Source organism: Panthera leo, chromosome B2 (assembly GCF_018350215.1).
Source record: "Panthera leo isolate Ple1 chromosome B2, P.leo_Ple1_pat1.1, whole genome shotgun sequence".
NCBI lineage: Eukaryota > Metazoa > Chordata > Mammalia > Carnivora > Felidae > Panthera > Panthera leo.
The window spans coordinates 104,600,996-104,620,886 of record NC_056683.1 but is presented as its reverse complement, the minus strand read 5'-3'; the positions used below and the strand labels follow the sequence as shown (position 1 = coordinate 104,620,886).

Sequence of the window (19,891 nt, the reverse complement as noted above, 5' to 3'; positions counted from 1 at the left end):
AGTTCATCAACTCTTGGTAAATGTTGAAGAAAAATTGTGCAGAACACAAATATGGGAGAAATGAATAATTGACCAGTTACCACAATATCCTCAGGTGATCTGATCTTGTTGGAAGGTGACAATTGAATATTTTGTTTACTTATTATTCCCAATGGGTAGGAACAATCTGAGTACTGGTACATTCTCTGGATCTTAAATAACCCGATGTGATGCTTGGTTCCCGTCAGATTGTCTCAGGACCCAAGTAATGCTTGTCTCACTTAGACTCATTAGTGGAGACAGTGGAGAATGGACTTGCTAGGTTTCCTGAAATGTAGGCAGGAAACCCTGGTGCATATATGCCACAGACCCTAGCACCATAGATGCATAGAACATTTTTAGGATTTTACAGTTGAATTTCATATAAATGAATAAAGAGGCCTTTATCACTTCTCATGTTCTATCTCCTCTTTAAAATTAATTTGTTTATTATCAAGTAAAATAAATTGTCAGTGTTCACAAACCATATAGGTACATCACAATGAATCTATAAAGTGAACACCAATGCAATCATCAATCAAGGAAAATAAATAACAATAATTCTTGGCATTCTGGGTCCACAATGTTGATTTTATTTCACTCAGACAGTGACACTGATTTATCTTTTCAAACTGCATGCATCTAGCTGCTGTTCAGATACTATAATGCACATTATATTTCATCATAAATATTTTTTATGGTTAGAAAGGTAATCTTATTCAGGAAATCAGTATCAGTATAGAGAACACATATGCCATAAAAACAACCTGTTCTTAAATTAAACTTAATAACTGTCCTCTGTAGTCTGGGGGCATCAAAACATATTTCAGAGTATCCAAAATAAAAAGATGAGAAAATTCTAAGGAAATTAATTTGAGAAGAAGTCACCAGATCACTGATTAAATTTTTAGAAATTAACTCATGTAATAATATCATAGAAAGATAGAGACATAGTGACAGAAACACACACACACACACACACACACACACACACACACCAGATTTCCATGCAGATACATACATGGAAACCATAGATAAGTATCACTTGAAGTGTGGTTCTAGGGTGCCCACAAAGCTTTTGGGCCTTCCTGAAACTTTGCAAAATCTGAAGTTCTATGCAGTAAGGCCTTGACATCTATATTTTCACACACAAACCAGGCTTTTTACATATGCTGAATGTCCAAAAAATTGGCATTATAGTGTTGTGTATCTTATTTGAAATAAAACTTTTGCCTGAACTCAGGGATGATCATTAAAGAAAAGAAAATTTGGAGATGGATCCTTGAAAAAGGCAGTAGAAATATGTTCTTCATGTAGACAGAAACATCACTGTATATTGTGAAATAACAGCCTGTTGATCGACTGAGCTAAAATGAAAATTGTTCACTGATTACCTGGAGAAACCTCAGTTTGCCCACTGATGAATTGAAGTTGGTAATTTTATCTCTTTTCCTAGACCCCATGATAGTTCAAAAATATAATGTGTAAAAGAGCTTTTATGGTAATAAGAGAAATGGAGCACAGCAGGATTAAGTGGTTCAGCAGAATGGTTTATAAGACACAGTATTTCCAGGAATCGGGAATCATTGATACAACACCTGTGCCATCAACAATGTCTTGTACCAAGACTACTTAATATACGTCAGACCCATGTTGCCCCGCGGATATATTTGAGGGTGAAAGTACCAAGAGCGAAATTCCTAACACAAAGTGTAAGTTGACATTTCAGCTACAACTGAAACAGTAAACCACAACAACTTGTCAATATTGGCAGGAAACCACCAAAACTGGTCAAATCGTTGTGAAGACACTGGATGAGACTTCTCCTAAGTAGGATGGAGTAGGTCATAAAGGCCTATGCTCCCCTGGCTAAAATTAGTTTAAAAAACAACTAAAGTACAATTATATTTTAAACACCTTAGATCTCTGGAACCAGGAAGAACTAGGTAAACTAAAATTCCAGACAGGAAAGAGCCCTTTCTTGGTAAGCATGCAGGTTTTCTTTTCTGGGCACATTTGATAATTATGGGCTTAGGCCAGATTTTGTAACTTTGGGCAGGAGAATAAGGAACTAAAATTCATACCACTGAAGAGAAGGGCTAAATACTTTCATTTCTAAGGACTAAGGAGAAACACACCTCCCAGTCTCTCACTGGAATGGGATGAACCAGACACACTTGAGTCATGTTAAACTGAAAACTCAGTTTCAATCAAGCTTAATCCCTAATTGGAAACTAAGAGCTAAGAGAAAGGAATTAAGGATCTTTCATTTCTAGAGTCAGACAGAGCAGGTTTGGATAAGAGTGCTAACACTACCTATTTGCCCAAGGGAAATTTCACTTATTCTCAACATCTCATTTTTTCAGTTATGAAACACCACCAACTTTATAAGGATTTTGTTAATAATAAAGGAGATAATGCATATGTGACTCTAAAGTCAATATCTTGTATAAAGAAGATGTCATATAAATATATTTTTAAGCACAAGGTTTCCTTCACTCTACTACACACAAACTCTTGCTTGAGAATAAATAAGGAGCAAGGAGGACAAAAGGAAATTTTCTCTAAAGATATACATTACGCCCTAACCCCACAGCTATGGAATTATGAGAAAGGCGTTCAGAAAGGCAAGAGGTGGTAGAACAAGAGCAGGTCATGGGAGTGAGAAATCCTCTCTCAATGCAAGAATCAGGGCTTTTTATATCCTTGTTTAAAGTACTGTTTAGGGAAGCAACTGTGGACATTTCTTAAGAAAGATGAAGAGAGCAATGAGCAAAGTGAAATAAAGACACTGAGGTAGCCAGCACCCCCAAGTTGGGCACAAACACACAGAGATACATCTGTGAGTCTACAGAATCTGATCATGGCAGCATCCAAATACTACAGGCTCAGACTGACTGCATTGCTTTCACTCAGTCAGGCTTACAACCAAAAAATCCAGATGATGCTAAAGTCGGCAAAAAACCATGAGCAGCAGTCAGCAGTTGGAAAATGTAACTCAAAAATATCCTCCTCTCAATAGCTACAGATACCATCTAGGTCTGTTTAGGATAATCTTCACAGGAAATCAGCAAAGCTTATAAAGGGACCATATATCTTTACCAAAGACCCAAAAGAAAACACAAATAAATGGTGAATGTACGATACCTCTGAATAGGAAGACTCGGTTAGTGGTGATGTCAGTTTTTAAATGACGTTTTAAGAGTAAATAATACTTACCAAAATTCCAACACAACTCTTCATGACAGTTTATTAATTTATGTTAGAAATTATGACATGGTAATGAAAAAGAAAAGTATACCAACAAAAAATATGTCATTTACAGAAGCCCACTCGTGTATACAATTGTTTGAAACAAGATAATTTTAATCAGAAGGAAAATGATGGCTATTCAAGAAACAGGCCAAGAAATCCTGGGCCTGTTTTTTTGTTACCTGTTAAGAAAAATCGGTAGTTGTCTTACAGCATAAGATAAATATTTAGACTAAATACAGATATGGTTAATGAATACATGAAAATACTTGTGATAGCAACACTCTCACTCTAAGTTAGACACAAATCCTAGAAGCCATAAAATGAAAGATCGACTCATTAGATACCTAAAAATTAAAATGTAAAGTATGTAGAAAGACCATAAGTAGTTTTTTATAAATGAAAATGTTTTTTATTTTAAGAAGTCAAATCAATAACATGTTAAAATTTTTATTGCTCAAGAGCTTTGGAATTTCTAAACATAAATTAAAGACTATTACATAAAAATACTGCAAAACAAAGGAGGAATCCTCTCCTTATCTGAAATTGAGGAATCTCAGAAAATGGAAAACAGGCCACAGACAGCAAATGATGTAAAGGTGGCATATTGAGGTTTATTAATCACTGAAGTTTTTCAATAATGAGCCAATGACTGTCCAGAATGAAAGTATACAACTCAATATATTTCCTTCTGAAAGTGCTTTCTTAAAATAGTCTTGCACTGCTGAGAATTCTGTTCTTCATTCATATCTCAGATGACCTTCAAGGGAAAAATGTTGCATCTCCTTTTGGAAAATCTTATCAAACCTTTCATTCTGCTCAACAGTTATCTGATTTTTCTAGTCTCCAAAAGCACCTGGAAGGAAAAGCAAAGAAATGACTTCAACAAAGGTTCTGGGAAGAGGGGTGTGATGCATCAGTGTTGGGAGAAACACCATTTTTTGGACTTTCATTCCCCTCGCCCCATTAGGCCCCAGTTGCTCCTGCACATGGCTATGGCCCTTCACTGCCCCACCTTATGGCAAAGGGCACACAAACTCATTATGGCAATTATGATGTAATTTAAGATAACTAGTCCCATTCCTCAGCTGTCAGCCACCTGCAAAAGAAGAAAACTCCTGCAACTTGTTTACTATTTTTTTCAAGGCTAACATGGGCTAGTATAGTTTATAGAAGTCCTTTAAAAATTCCAAAAATCAGATGTCTTTGTGCAAGTATTTACTGGTGAAGACATGGATGGTCAGAGAGGTTTTTTTAAATATAGCCCAAGCTCATACAGTTTGGAATGGCTCACCTGTAATTATTCTATCTGACCTACTGTAGGTGACATTGGTCTTACTTTAAGCTTAGGGACACAGAGTTGTGATGACAAATAGAGGCTGATAGAAGGAGAGGCCAAAAAAAAAAAAAAAAAAAAGGAACACCGATTGTAAAATAACTGAACTGTAAACAAATAACTGAAGCAAACTGAAATAATAACAAAACCGAAGACACAAACCCAAACGGTGCAGGAGTGGTAAAGCCGGTGCAAGTAACGTTCTGTTACATGTAAGAGAAAAATACATGTCTGTGCAGAAGAAACAGGTGGGGATGTGCATCACTTCCACAAGGAAATTTAGCTTCTCCTATTTGTCTTCTTAGCCATTTGAGTCTCTCATTTTCAGGTGGGTGAAAGATGTATATGCACAGAAAATTTTCTTTTTTCAAAGAAAACAAATTGCTTGTGCAATAAAAGGGGCACTTGACAAGGGTCATAGCGTCTACAACATGATAAGGTGTGCTGAGTGTAAGGGAAGGGTATATCCCCGCTTCAGGTCGGCTCCAAGTTACCAGTGATTCATTGATTCATACTGTTAAATTGAATGGGTAAAGATATACAAAGAGATCAAGTGAAGGAGATACTAATGTAGAGAACTCTAAGTCAATATTATTGCTACTTGACATAGAGGCACAGAACCCTATGATTAAAAGCAAAATTTATGACTATAATTCTGTATTATAGATTTTCCAGCTACTAAGTTAGAATATCATAAAATACAATTTAGAAAGATTGCATAAAATAACAACAATATTCTAACATGCTCAAATTTGTCACTAAGATAGAGGATTCATTCATTCAAAAACTCACTCACCAGAGGTAGGACATACTGAGATAAATGTGATATTCTTATACATTTTGTGATGTAAGATTCTGGTTTACTTGTGGACCCATGATAGTTCTGCCCAGTAACAAAAGAATAGTGACTACGTGTTGTTAATTCAGCCCTGGGGCATGTTTAGGATAAATCACAGAGAAGAGCTGCCAGTGATGGCCAACAGCCCACCATTACTTCATCGTCATGTGCTGAGCCAATGCTAACAGGGGGAAACAGTCTAACACTAAATGAATATCCATTTTGTGGCAGACATTGTATTAGGCGTTGTTAGAATTCCAGGGGCCATGGGGAAAGCCTTGTGATTTTAGGTTATTCATCAGATTCATTCAGGGACCAAATATTATAGTCTTTTGAATTGCACCAAGATGAAATCATGGAAAATCATTTGTCTAAAGAAGGGCACTGGGCCATGAGGGCTCCATGTTAGGAACATCAGCCAAGAAACTTAGAAGCCATAGTTTGGTTCATTTGTAACATACCGCAGGACAGCCATTCACTGTTCAACCTCACCTTTGTGAAGAAAATGACCTTTACTTGTATCCTAAATTCAGTGCTCAGTATAATGTCATAATTTTCCAGGGGTCATACTTCATGTTGTCAAATGTGACCTGTCTCACTACAGCATCCATGTCTCTTCTCTCAGTTCGTACACCAGAAATTTACAGACTTTTAACATAAACCTCTGAGATCCTGCAAAAAATCAGAGTATGATAAAATATGCACGTTATAAGAAGACTTACACAGAAGGTGCAGCTAAATATTATTATGGGAGTGAAAATTGTAAGTGCTTAGGCTGCTTAGAAAATGGAGTTAGACCATGAGAAGTGACTTATTTATTTCCTCTTGGTAAATTAACCCTTCACTTGTCCACTGTTTTAGAGAACATTTGGGTTTATTTGAGGAACACTCATATTTCATTTTATCTGTCCTAACAGCAAGTGTTTGGGGAGTAGCTACTCTATGTCAGATATTGCCCTGTGTGATGGTACAAGTGAACTGAGGCACAATAAAGGATCAGTGCTGGGAATTCAGGACAAAGATCCATTATGGGCAGAGAGTGATTGTGTAACAGAAGTCAGAGAAAATTTCAACAAAGATGATAAATTTGTTTTGGGAATTAAAGCAAAATCAAGAATTTTCTAGATAGACAACCTGAACGTATGGGGTGTGGACAGAAGAACGAGTATTGTGGTTCCATGGAAGGTGTGAGATGTCAGGTCACAGGAGTATCAGAAGTTGAGTTTCCCCAGAGCTATATGGGAACAGGTCTCAGATGAGAAATATGGAAAATGAGGCTGGAGTCAATGGAGGGGCCACATTGTGAAGAAGGTGCAAGGCTGGCTAGATACTTGAATACCTCATAGGTAAGTGATGTGGACTCAACAAGAGAGTCTAGGCTTGGTATTAGGACCTTAAGCAGATGTAACAGCAACTACTGAGAAAAACTCAGTAGGTGGCAGCCTTTAGTCTTGCCTTTCTTACAGCTCTCTCTTTTCCACTAAGAGATCCCTGGGGGTGTTCTGGCAACAGTGCCCAGCCCCTTTATGGTAATGATTCTGATCAATTCAAGACCTTCATGGGAATCCCATTGTCCTCTATAAGTGATTAGTCTAGGGTGGTCATTTGACCCAATTTTGGCATTGAAACAGAAAGAGGAATTCAAACAGACACTTCTAAGAGTGATTTTTCTTCGAGAAAAGGTGGGAACAAAGGTAGTAAAAAAAAAAAAAACAACTTTTGTTTCTGTTCCTGCTCTTTCTGATATATATGTGTTCATATGAGGACATGACTTTGGAGCTACAACAACCATCCTGCTACTATCAATGGAGACACCATTGCCACACCAAATGTGATATGAAGGGAAGGCAAAATTCTAGGACGTTCTGGATATTCTTGACTGCTACAGCTAGCATCAGGATAGCTGCCTCTGGGACTCAGTCAATAGACAGTAGAAGTTCTTTTATTTTAGGCAAAAACAAAAGTTTTAGTTTCCTGTTACTGGGAACTGAATTCTTCCTAATCATATGCAGTCATTTTCATTTAATTTTTCTTGCAAGGCTTAACCATACACAATGCAAACAACATTTAAGTGTCCCAAGAGAGGCATCCCCAAGTGGTAAACATAACATCTAGAATGGCACGAGAATGAATAATACAGAAAAGAGGGTTAGTGATCCATAAAGGAGACTAATTATCTGACTCAAAACAATCAAACATATGCACGCCTGCATACATACACAGGCAATTTTTCACACACAGACAATTTTGAAAAGAAAGTTCCAGTATTAGTTGTAAAGGAAAAGCTGGTAAAAAAAAAAAAAACTACAGAAATGATTTTGGAAAACATCTCCTGGTAAACTTAATCTGGGAACTCAAATTTGATGTCATCCTTTGGCTGTTCTGGGCATGAACAATCAATTTATCTGGCTAAACTGGTTTACAGCTTTGGTGAAGTCACTAACGTCATGTTTCTCACCTTCCTCACCTACTATATCACAAACTCAATGTTGAAGAGGCTTTTGTGCTCATACCAACATTTGATGTGGTCAAACCAAAGGCTTCCTAACACTTTGGGAAGAACAGATACGTTATAGGACACCTGGGTGGCTCAGTCTGTTGAGCCTCTGAGTTTGGTTCAGATCACGGTCTCGCAGTTTGTGGGTTTGAGCCCCGCATGGGCTCTGTGCTGACAGCTTAGAGCTTAAAGCCTGCTTTGGATTCTGTGTCTCCCTCTCTCTCTGCCCCTCCCCTGCTCACGATGTCTCTCTCTCTCTCTCTTTCTCTCTCTCTCTCTCTCTCTCTCTCTCTCTCTCAAAAATAAATAAACATTAAAATTAACAACAAAAAAACCCAAAACAGATACACCATTAGGTAAATATGTTGAATATGTTGAAAATTACTACAGTCTTAGAAGATGTAGGAACCTTTAATAACAAAGAAGTAAAAGGAAGTGTGCTGCTGGATTCCAGCTTTCTCCTAGCATCTGGTTATGGGAGAACCATCCAGAGTCTACCAGAAAATAATTACATGAACTCAAAGAGAAATTAGTCTCTTAAAAATGCATTTCATATAGACAGAAAATCACTTTACCATAGAGTTAGAAAAACCAAGAGGGAAAACAGAGGAAGGAATCCTCTCCATCCCTCTCCTCATGGTCTCCCCAAGCACATAGCTGCATGGAACATACAGCCTCCCAGATGAGTCACTTCAGCTCTGCACAGTGCATTAGAGACTAATATTAGTTCTCCTCTTCCAGATCATCATGTCTACTTGAGCAGGACTGGCTCCTGATCAACCAGCTATAGTGGCTCCTCAGAAAAGAATGGGGTGGGTAGATAGAGTATTCAACCCTCGATCTCAGGGTTGTCTCAGTGGATAGAGTATTCAACCCTTGATCTCAGGGTTGTGAGTTTGACACACATGTTGGGCATACAGATTACTTCAAAAATAAGTAAAAATTCCATTAAAAAGAAGAAAAATAATAAACTTTATCAAATTGAAGCTCCCGGGAGGTGCCCCCTGCAATATGCAGTGCAAAACTCCAAACCTGTGAGCTGAACTGTGATGCTTCTCACTGAGCTTGTGGAACACTCTTTCGTGATTAAATGTAAATATTTCCTGGTGATATGACTTTGTATCCTTGAGAGTCTCCTGAGAGGGAAGCATAATTTGTAGCAATGGGAGAACAAGGTCCTCCAAGACAACACTACCACCTGGCTTGATAAGTTGGTTACTCATCCCCATTCAACTCTACTTCAGCTTCTTGTATCCTCAGCCAAATTCAATAAGCTTAAAAACTCACCAAGGTAGGGGCACCTGGGTGGCTCAGTTGGTTAAGCATCCTACTCTTGATTTCTGCTCAGGTCATGATCTCAGGGTACTTAGATCTAGCTCCAGGCTGGGTGTGGAGCCCCCTTAAAATTCTATGTTTCCCTCTCCCTCTACCACTACCTGGTCCCTCTCTCCCATTCTCACCTTTGAAAAAAAAAACAAAAGCAAAAACCCTCACCTCAGGACAGCAAGCATTACTTGCTTTATGTAAGTTTACTTACATTTTATTTCTAGAAAACATTTGATGAATCCCTCAAAGGTACTTGTAACTGCCAATGCCATATTCTTTGAAAAGTGAAAATATGAGCACATATGACCTTAGGATTTCTGTATACATGAGCAATTTGCAAAGAAAGAAGTATTCACTATTTTTCATGCTCTCATTTTGTCATATTTTTATCCTAATAACTTCCAATTGCATGAAGCCTGTTATTTTAACTTGATAGTTTCCTAACCATGTCTGTATACATTCAGGCTTCTTTGTGTTTTGGGTTACCCCTTTTCTGCAATGGCTCTCCCTTCATGATTGGCCTAGTGGCTGTCAATTACCTTTCAAGGTACACCTCCATGGTACCCAATCAAAATAGCTGGAAGTATGAAAAGGAAGTTGAAATGACACACAAAGCAAAGAAAGAATTGTTAGTGTTATATGTATGCATAATAATGTAGCCAAATAAAAACTGAAAGGATATGTAATATGTCATGTATATGATATTACAATATACTCTATAAAGTAAATAAAATACACACCTATATACTCTTTCATTTTTTAATGGCTGTATTACCTATATAATCAGAAAACAAAGGGAACAAGGTAAAAATCAGATACTGTAAGATAAGAACACAAATGGCTATTGAAAATTAAAGTATGTCAAATGTCACATTTGCTAACGCCTGGATGAATGCGGTGCCAATTTAATGAAACAAAATGAAATAATGAAAAAGAGCAGTTATCTTTCAGCAGCCATAATCTATTTCCTACATTGGCTTTTTTTGTTCTTCCTCTCCACTAGGAACCAAGTAATGTGGGAGGTGGGTAAAGAAGAGACAAGGAGATGGCCTTTCAACAAATCCATTTTTTGAAAATTGTACTCAAAGAAGGGGATTTGATCAACTGTTTCCAGATTCCCAGTGCTTTTGTGATGTTCTTCAAAATAAATTAAGCTTAATATCTGCTGAAACCAGATGGTCCCTGTAAAGCAAAAATGTTGTTTTAATGATGCACAAATCTCTCCAAAATGTAGATAGATGTGCCATCAGTTTTTAAATGAAAGTTTGTTATTAAATAAGTATACTGGTAATTTCATCTGAATGGATTTTTAATGTATAAAAAATACAACGTGAATAAAAGACAAAATAACATTGCCATTATTTTTCTTTTCAGGAGATTCTCCATTTGAAACTCCATGGGCATTTGTCCCACAAATTTTTCTTTGACTCTTCTATGCTTTCTTCTGCTTCATACATGGGACTTCTAAATTAACTTCTATGCCTGCCTCCAGATTTCCTTCTGCAACTCCACTCCTTGGACTAAGAAAAAAAACAAAAAGCTATTCCACTGAAGGAGTCACTTTCCATCTTTCCCTTCTTCCCCATGTTTCCTACAGTGCCCATGATGTCCACATAAGGAAACTGTTTATTATAAATCCCTAACGGAGGCCCTGTGACACCTACATGGAGATAGGAAGAGAAAGATGATGCATAAACTTGGACTTTTCACCGTGAATGGGATGTGACAAATTCTTATGATGACTATTTCTCTTAATTCCTATTAGAGTGGACATTTGCCACAGAATACATGGGTGTGATTGCCTACTCCAGATTCCTTACACTTCATTTCCATGCTTCGTATATGGAATTATTAAGATAAAACACGACTTCTATAAAGGTCATGCTTCTGATCTATCCAGGCAATACTTTAAACGTAGCCCAACAAGAGGTCACATGTCCCAGAAAGATTCAAACAACTTCTGAAATGAGAAAACCCACTGGCACCTCATCAATTCCCATCCTAACCTTCCATCTTAACCTTCCATCCCAATACCATTTAATCACCCATGCTAAGCAGCACCTGGTCATCAAGATCATTGTTGGGCACACTTTCCTTGCTGGCAGCTGCATGTGGCATGCACCTTATCCGGTCCTCCAAATGCTTTAATATTGGTGATTATAGTCCTCCGGTGTTGACCAGGGAAGACCAAGACCACATGTGCCTACATGTTATGACAGCTGGAGCTCAAATTCAATGAAAACTCATTGTTAGAAAGCTCTAAATGGCTTTCTTACATCCTTCCACTTTTCCCAAATATTGCTTCTGCAAGAGGTATCACTCGAAGTATCACAGGTATCACAGGTATCAAAGGTATCACAGCTGCTTCAGGGGGCAGCTGTGATAATTCAAGGGATTATCAGTCATAACACAGTTCTTGAGAGATTCAACAATATGATGCAAAAACCTCTACAGAGATTCAAAAATTCAAGTATCTGTTTTCAGTTTCTCCTCCATTCCACCTTTCACATTTTGCCCCTTCTTTCTTTTTCTTTCTTTTTTTCTTTCTTTCTTTTCTTTCTTTCTTTCTTTCTTTTCCTTCCTTCCTTCCTTCCTTCCTTCCTTCCTTCCTTCCTTTTTCCTTTTTTTCCTTTCTCGTTTCCTTCTTTCTTGGCCTGCTTAGTGGTCAGGTGTTAGCATAATGAGATACTAAACTTTGTCTTCAGCTCATGCTACATTAACATCCCTGATTCACTGTAGGCCTTCCCTGATCTGTTTATTCCTTTTATTCTTATTTCCTGCTTCCATTCCTACCCCTGCCCCACCATACACAGGCAGGCTTTGAGGTTTAAAGTGCATTCTTTGCTGTAATGTGTTCATATGTAATACATATTGTTGTGCCTGTTTGTATTTTCAATCCATGTGCATCATTCCATTGTTTGTCTCTGCGCACTGTGGTTTAACATTCATTTATTGCTACCTCTGATCCATTTGCACCTTACAGATGCTGTGTATGTTTCAGGGTATGCATTCATGCACTGACCTGTCTACTTTCTCCAAAGGACACCCTGCCCCAAACAGCATTTCAGTGAACACCCTAGTCATGTTCCCTGTGCACCTGTATCAGATTTTGTTGGGGACTGATATTTAGGGTAGGAATTTCCTGGTATGTCTGTATTTCAGTTGTCCAGATAGTGCCACACTGCTCTCCAGAGAATGATTGCTTCAATCTACTCTCCCAGGGGTAATATGCTAATGAATGCAAATTTCTGTGCACTCCTTATTAGCATTCAGAGCTACTCACATTTCTCATTTTTGTTGGTCTAATAGATGCAAAGTAACATATCATAATTTACCAACTTTTTGTTTTTTGATGGTATTGGTGAGGGGCGGTTTTCTTCCGTAAATTAACAGCTCATTTATTTGCCTCTTTTTATACTCAGATTCCTGTCCCCTACTTTTTGATTTGTAGCTCTAATATAGTGTATATATTAATTATATTTTAATTGTAGATATTACAAATATTTTCTTTCTTTCTCTCACCGATTCACTTTGCCCAGGCAATTCTTAGTGAAGCAAAATCCAAAATCCTTAAGTTTCAGGTAATTGAATTTATCAAATGTTTTGCCTCCATTTTCTTTTTGGGACATTTGTTTAAGAAGCTCTTCACCATTCCTAAGTCACAATGATTTTCTTCTCCTTTTTCTTCTGATAAAAATAGTTGTATACTTTTGTCCTTAATGTTAGTATCTCAAATACACTTGGATTTGACTCTTGTATGTGGTCTTAGGTATCCAGTTGTGTATTCTGGATACCTATATAGTGATCCAGATTTCCCAACATTAAATATACTATCCTTTCCCCATTAATAAGTAGAATATGCTTAAATTTATATATATTGAGTCCTCTTATACACATAGAGTTGTATTTTGCGTCTTTCCTCCTACCCAGGCCAATTTTTTCCTGTGCAAATACAATACTATTTTTCTAACTATCACCTTGTAATAAATAAAGAAATTAAATATGAAAATATGTGGTATGTTTTAAGGTGATAAGTACCATATTGTGGAGAGAAATTAAAGCAGTAAAAAACAAAGAACAAACAAACAAACAAAAAACAAAAAAAAAACTTCGGAGTTCCCAGTGAAGCTGAACTTTAAAATATAATCACCTAAAATATTATCATTAGAATATAATTTGTAAATAAGAACCTACAGGAAGGAAGGGAGTAATCCATGCATATATCTGGTGGAAGAATTTTACAGGAAAAAGAATCTGTGAGTACAAATGGCCTGAGGCAGACCATGTCTGTTATATAGAAAAATAAAAGAAAACAAGTGTTACTCTGGTAAAAATTTAAAAATACTTTTTCTAATAAAAAAGAAAGAAGAATTAATATCAATCCTTCACAACCTCTTCCAAAAAAAATAGAAAAGGAGAGAAAATTTCCAAACTCATTTTACAAGGCCTCCTTTACCCTGATAAAAATCAGACAAAGACACTATAAGAAAGGAATATTACAGGCCATTATTCTTGATGCACATAGATGTAAAAAAAACCCTCAAAGTATCAGCAAACTATTGAATTCAATAATACATTGATAGGATAATATACCATTATCAAGTACTAATTATTACTGGGATACAGGAATTATTCAACACCCACATTTCAGTGTTATATAACACATTAACAAAATGAAGCATAGACACTACATTTATATCTCTATAGATGCAGAAAGAGCATTTGACAAAACTGAACATCCATTCACGATAACAAGTCTCAACAAAATGGGTATGGAAGAAAAATATATCAGCTTAAAAAATGCCATTTATGACAAGCTCAGAGCTACCAACATACCCAATGGCAAACAACTGAAAGGTTTACATCTAAAATCACAACCAGGATAAAGATGGCCATTCTCACTAGTTTTATTGGGAATCCTAGCCAGAGAAATTAGGCAAGAAAAAGAAATAAAAGGTTTTCAAATTGGAGAGGAAGAACAAATCTGTCTATTTGTAGATGATAATGATATTATATTTAGAAAGCATTAAAGACTCTACCAAAAATACTGTTAGAACTAATAAATAAATTCAGTTAAGTTGTTAAGTTGCAGGATATGAAATCAGTATACAAATATAAGTTGCATTTCTGTACAATAAAAGTAAACTATCAGAAAGAGAAATTAAGAAACATCTAATTTATGACAGCATCAAAAAGTATAAAATATGCAAGAATAAATGTATTTAAGGAGGTAAAAGACTTGTATACTGAAAAGTAAAAGACACTGCTAGAAAACATTGAAGAAACCAAAAACAAATGATAAGACATTCCCTGCTCATGGATTAGAAGAAACAACATTGTTAAAATGCCCATAGTACATAAAGCAATCTACATATTCAATACAATCCCTATCAATGTTACAATGGCATCTGACACAGAAATAAAACAAACAATCCTAAAATTTGTGAGCATAAAAGAGCCCAAATAGCCAAAGTGGTTTTGAGAAAATAAAACAAAGCCTGATGCATCAGACTTCTTGGCTTCAAATAATACTACCAAGTTACACTAATCAAAACAGTATTGTATTGGCACAAAAAAAAGACGCATTGATCAATGGAACAAAATAGAGAGTCTAAAAGTAACCAACCCATGTATGGTTAATGAACTTATGGCTCCTTTGTCCTATTTTCCCAACATAGGACAGGCACATGCAAAAGAATGAAACTGAACCACTCTATTACAGCAGACATAAAAGCTACCTCAAAACACATTAACACATGAGTGTAAGGCCCAGAAGGATAAAACTCCTGGAAGAAAATTTAGGTAAAAGACATCTATCTTAGCAATGTGGTTTTTTTGTTTGTTTTTTTGTTTGTTTTTGTGGGAATGGGTATATGACACTGAAAACGAATACAACACAGCAAAAATGAGCAAGTGGGGGAGTATCAAACTGAAAAAGCTTTTGTACAGGAAAGAAAACTATCAACAAAATGAAAAGGCAACATACTAAATGGGGAAAGTATTTGTAAATCATTTATTAAACAAGGGGTTAATATTCAAAATATATCAAGAACTCCGACAACAAATAGAAAAATTAACTAAAGTGTAATTGAAACATGGACAAAGGTCTTGAATAGACATTCATGTATATATACACACACATATATGTTTTAGTCTGATCTGAGTGCTACAACAAAATATTACCCAGATAATTTAAGGTTTATTAAACATGAAAATTAGTGTAACCTAATTTTCTTCCTTCTCATGTACTTAGTTATTAAATACAGCTTCAACCGTATGTCCAAAGTATCTGCCTAAATGGTAAATATTTCTGCATCCTTTCCCAGCCCACTTCGGCAACTCAGTGTTTAATAGGGTGTCTTCAATTTCTACTTCAGTACTTTCTCCATTTCCTTGTCCAAATCAAAAATAACACAGCAGAGTGCCTGGGTTTATCAGTTGTTCAAGCATCCAACTCTTGATTTCGACTCAGGTGATGATCTCACAAGTGTGAGATTGGGCCGCACGTTGAGGTCCCAGCTGAGCATGGAACCCACTTAAGATTATCTCTCCCTTTCCTCTACCTTTCCCTTGCTTGTGTCCTCTCTCTTTCAAAAAACAAAAACAAAACCAAAAACTTACAGCTACATTGTAAGATACCTTATTTTATAGGATATTAAATTCAGTTAACTCTATAATATCCAATAGATTAACTGCATATGTCCATGTATAATACTAGTAAAAATACAGAGTTACCATATTATAAAAGTATCACATTAGCTATTATAATACAGAACTCACCAGATTTGGAGTGTGTGATTATGAAGACACCATCTTCCTTAATTTCAAAATCATTTAAATTTTCTATAAAACCAATATCAAGGGTTTCCCAACCAAAATAATACCCTTTCAATTTGAATAAAAATGTGTCTGTGTCTTCCATATACAAGTCACCTGCAAAAGACAGACAAAATCATTTTAAAGAAATTTAGTAAAATGTGTGGAGTGTACCCTTATGTATCTTCAGTTGTTGGCCATATACTGAGAAAGGAAATTTATTTCTTGTTTTCTTCACAAACACTAAAAACCGGCTGTCTCTAAAAGCTACCATCTTGGACTCCAGACCTGTGGAGTTTGGCCCAATTCCCAAGCACCAGTTGTTCAGGGACTTAGTTTTATGTGCGTGTGTTCCACTTACGTAGCTACAAGAAAACTAGTTAAAAACGATTTTTGTAATTACAAAAAAAAGACACCTTTAGTAAGAAATCATACGTATAAATGTGTGTATATATATAAATAAAGTAAAAATAAATGTACAAATTAAAAATGAATAGGCTTCAGAAACACTTGTCTCCAACCACTCCATCAGTTTGGCTTTTTTTCCCCTGTAACTCAAGTACAGTGTCTTAGCTTTTAGCAGGTTTGTAGAAGCTTTCTTTATATAGCTGTGAGGAATTAAATTGTCCATAATGACAAAACGGATACTGGTAAGCATGAAGAAAAGTCAAGTAAGTAAAGTATGAAATAAAACATTCAAATAATGTGTCATACATAGAAAGTGCAAACCAAGCCTGGGGAGTCATCACTTATGTACATATTTTGTCTGTCATTATTATCTGTCACTGGCCATATGGAAATATCTATTTTGACACTCTGAACTCCGAGGTTTAGTTGACTTGGAGGTTGTTCCAGATGACTTTGAAGTGTCCTTTTTTCTATTTCCCAAAATAGATAGTCACAGGAGTATCTCACAAATAAAAGCTTCAGAATCACAATTGGAAAGCAACTCCAGGAAGTGCAGACAGAGCATTATTATAAGAAAATGGGAAACAAGCAATTTTTAAACATATTTTGATGGTCACACTATTACGACCTCTGTTTTCAAAGGAGATTCATGAATCATAAGGATACCAGCTAGGCTTGAGAAAATCATAGAAGACATTAGAGAATCCCTACTGCAGAGATAAAAGAATAAAAACTAGTAAGGCTGAAATAAAAAAAATCCTATAATTGAGATGCAAAACTGAATGTTGCAATGACACTGAGGTTGGATGAGGAAGAAGAACAAATCAGTGACACAGAAGAAAAAACTATAGAAAATAATGAAGCTGAGAAAAAGAATAAAAGAAAGGTACTGGATCACAAATGTAGACTGAGAACTCAGTAGCTCCTTAAATAATAATAACATTTGTATCATAGTAGTTGCAGAAGAATAAGAGAAAGGAAAAGGATCAGAAGGTTTAGTTAAAAAAATTATAGCAGAAAACTTCTCTAATCTGGTGAAGGAAAGAGATATCCAAATCCAAGAGGCACAGAGAATTCCCATCAAAATGAACCAAGCAGGCCAAAATCAAGATATATCATAGTAAAATTCACAAAATACACAGACAAGGAAAGAATGCTGTAAAGGTAAGGGAAAAAGTCCTTAACTTAAAAGGGAAGACAAACCAGGTTCACAGCAGATCTGTCCGCAGAAGCTTGGCAGGCCAGAAGGGAGTGGCATGATATGTTCAACATGCTGAATTAGAAAAATATGGAGTCAAGAATATCCAGCAAGCCTGTGATTCAGAATAAAAAGAGAGATAGATGAAAAGTTACCAGACAAACAAAAAGTAAAGGAGATCATGATCACTAAATCAGCCCTGCAAGAAATATTAAAGTGGACACTTTGAGTGGAGAAAGAAAGATCAAAAGCAACAAGGACTAAAAAGGAACAGAGAACATCACCAGAACCACCAACTCTACAGGTACCACCATGGCACTAAATTCATAACTTTCAATATTCACTCTGAATGTAATGGACTAAATGCTTCCATCAAAAGGCATAAGGTATTAGAATGGATAAATAAACAAGACCCACCTATATGCTGCCTACAAGAGACTCATTTTAAAGCTAAATACACCTCCATATTGAAAGTGAGGCAATGGAGAACCATCTATCATGCTAATGTACGTCAAAAGAAAGCCGAGTAGCCATACTTATATCAGACAAACTAGATTTTAAACAGAAGACTGTAACAAGACATGAATATATGATAATAAAGGGGGTCTATCCAACAAAAAGATCTAACAATTGTAAATATGTATGCCGTGACCTTGGGAGCACCTAAATATATAAATCAATTAATAACAATTATGAAGAAACTCATCGACAACAACCCAATAATAGTAGGGAACTTTAACACCCATTTACAACAATGGACAGACCATCTAAACAGAAAATCAACAAGGAAGCAATGACTTGGAATTACACACTGGGCCAGATGGACTTAATAGATATATTCAGAACATTTTATCCTAAGGCAGCAGACTATACATTCTTTTTTGAGAACACATGGAACATACTTCAGAATAGATCACAGGGGGTATAGCTCAGGGGGAGAGCATTTGACTGCAGAATAGATCGCATACTGGGTCACAAATCAGCCCTCAACAGGTACAAAGCATCGATATCATACCATTCATATTTTCAGACCACAATGCTATGTAATTTGAAATCATCCATAAGAAAAAATTTGGAAGTTAGGTCCTGGATGTGTTTTGGTCTCCTTGTTAAGAGAGGCTTGATACAAAAAAGAGAAAAGAAACAAAAAAATTAAAAATTAAAAATATAAAAGTTAAGGGCACTTGAGTGGCTCAGTTAAGTGTCTGGCTCTTGATTTGGGCTCAGGTCATGATCTCACAGTTCGTGGGATCGAGCCCTCATCTGGCTCTGTGCTGAGAGTATGGAGCTTGCTTGGGATTCTCTCTCTACCTCTCTCTATGCCTCTCCCCTTCTCACCCTCTCTCTTTCAAGATAAAATGAATAAACTTAAAAATAAATAATTAAATAATTCAAATTCAAATTCAAAAATAATAAAATACAACAAAATAAGAATAAAAAGAATAAATATTTTGCTCCTTCTGTATGCAAGAAACAAAACAGAAGCAACAAGAATGAAAACAGAAGCAACAACAACAGAAACAAATGAACAAACCAAAAACCCAAATGAAGCTAGATCTAGTTTCCCCTAGTGCTGAAACTGCAGCAGTCTATCGTCAGTAGAGTGGCTCTTGGAAGTGATTTGTGCTGGTCTTCTTGGGGTGTGGCCTGCTGCTCTGATTCTCATGCTGACTTTCTCTAGTGGAGATGTGCCTGGAAGGCACAGGGGGGTGGAGTTTGGGGTAATGGCTTTGTTCTCCACTCGGGGGTGGTGTTTAGCTCAGTGGGGTCATTCAGTGCAGGTGGGCTATAGGTAAAATTCTCTACTCTCCAGAGAGGGAAGTTCCTGCGCTCACAGAAGAGGGATCAGTTACCTGTCCTGTGTCCTCCCTTTCGCCAGCTCCCCACCTTCCCCAGGTCTGTGTCTGAGCTGTCTGCCCACCAGGCAGCACCTCTCTCCAGAGTTTCATCTCAGGCGCAGCTGTGTTTCAAAATCCCATACTTCAAAGACCCCCATGGTTCTGACCAGCAGTGGTTTTCTGGGGGAGGCACTCACCTTCCTGTGGCCAGGGCAGACTTGTCCCAGGCCAGCTGCAGCAGCAGCTCAGAATTTATGGTAAATCTCAACACACAGCTGGCACCAGGGTTTGCTACCCTCAGCCAGTGTCTTTATTCCTATACAGGTGAACGTGGCGGCTGGATGGAGCCTACTCAGTCTTTTCC

General features: G+C 36.7%; 1 pseudogene; it reads right to left on the bottom strand.

The window, feature by feature from the left end:
* Positions 1-3,946: 3,946 nt before the first annotated feature.
* Positions 3,947-16,189, bottom strand: LOC122220746 (annotated as a pseudogene).
* Between the last annotated feature and the right edge of the window lie 3,702 nt (positions 16,190-19,891).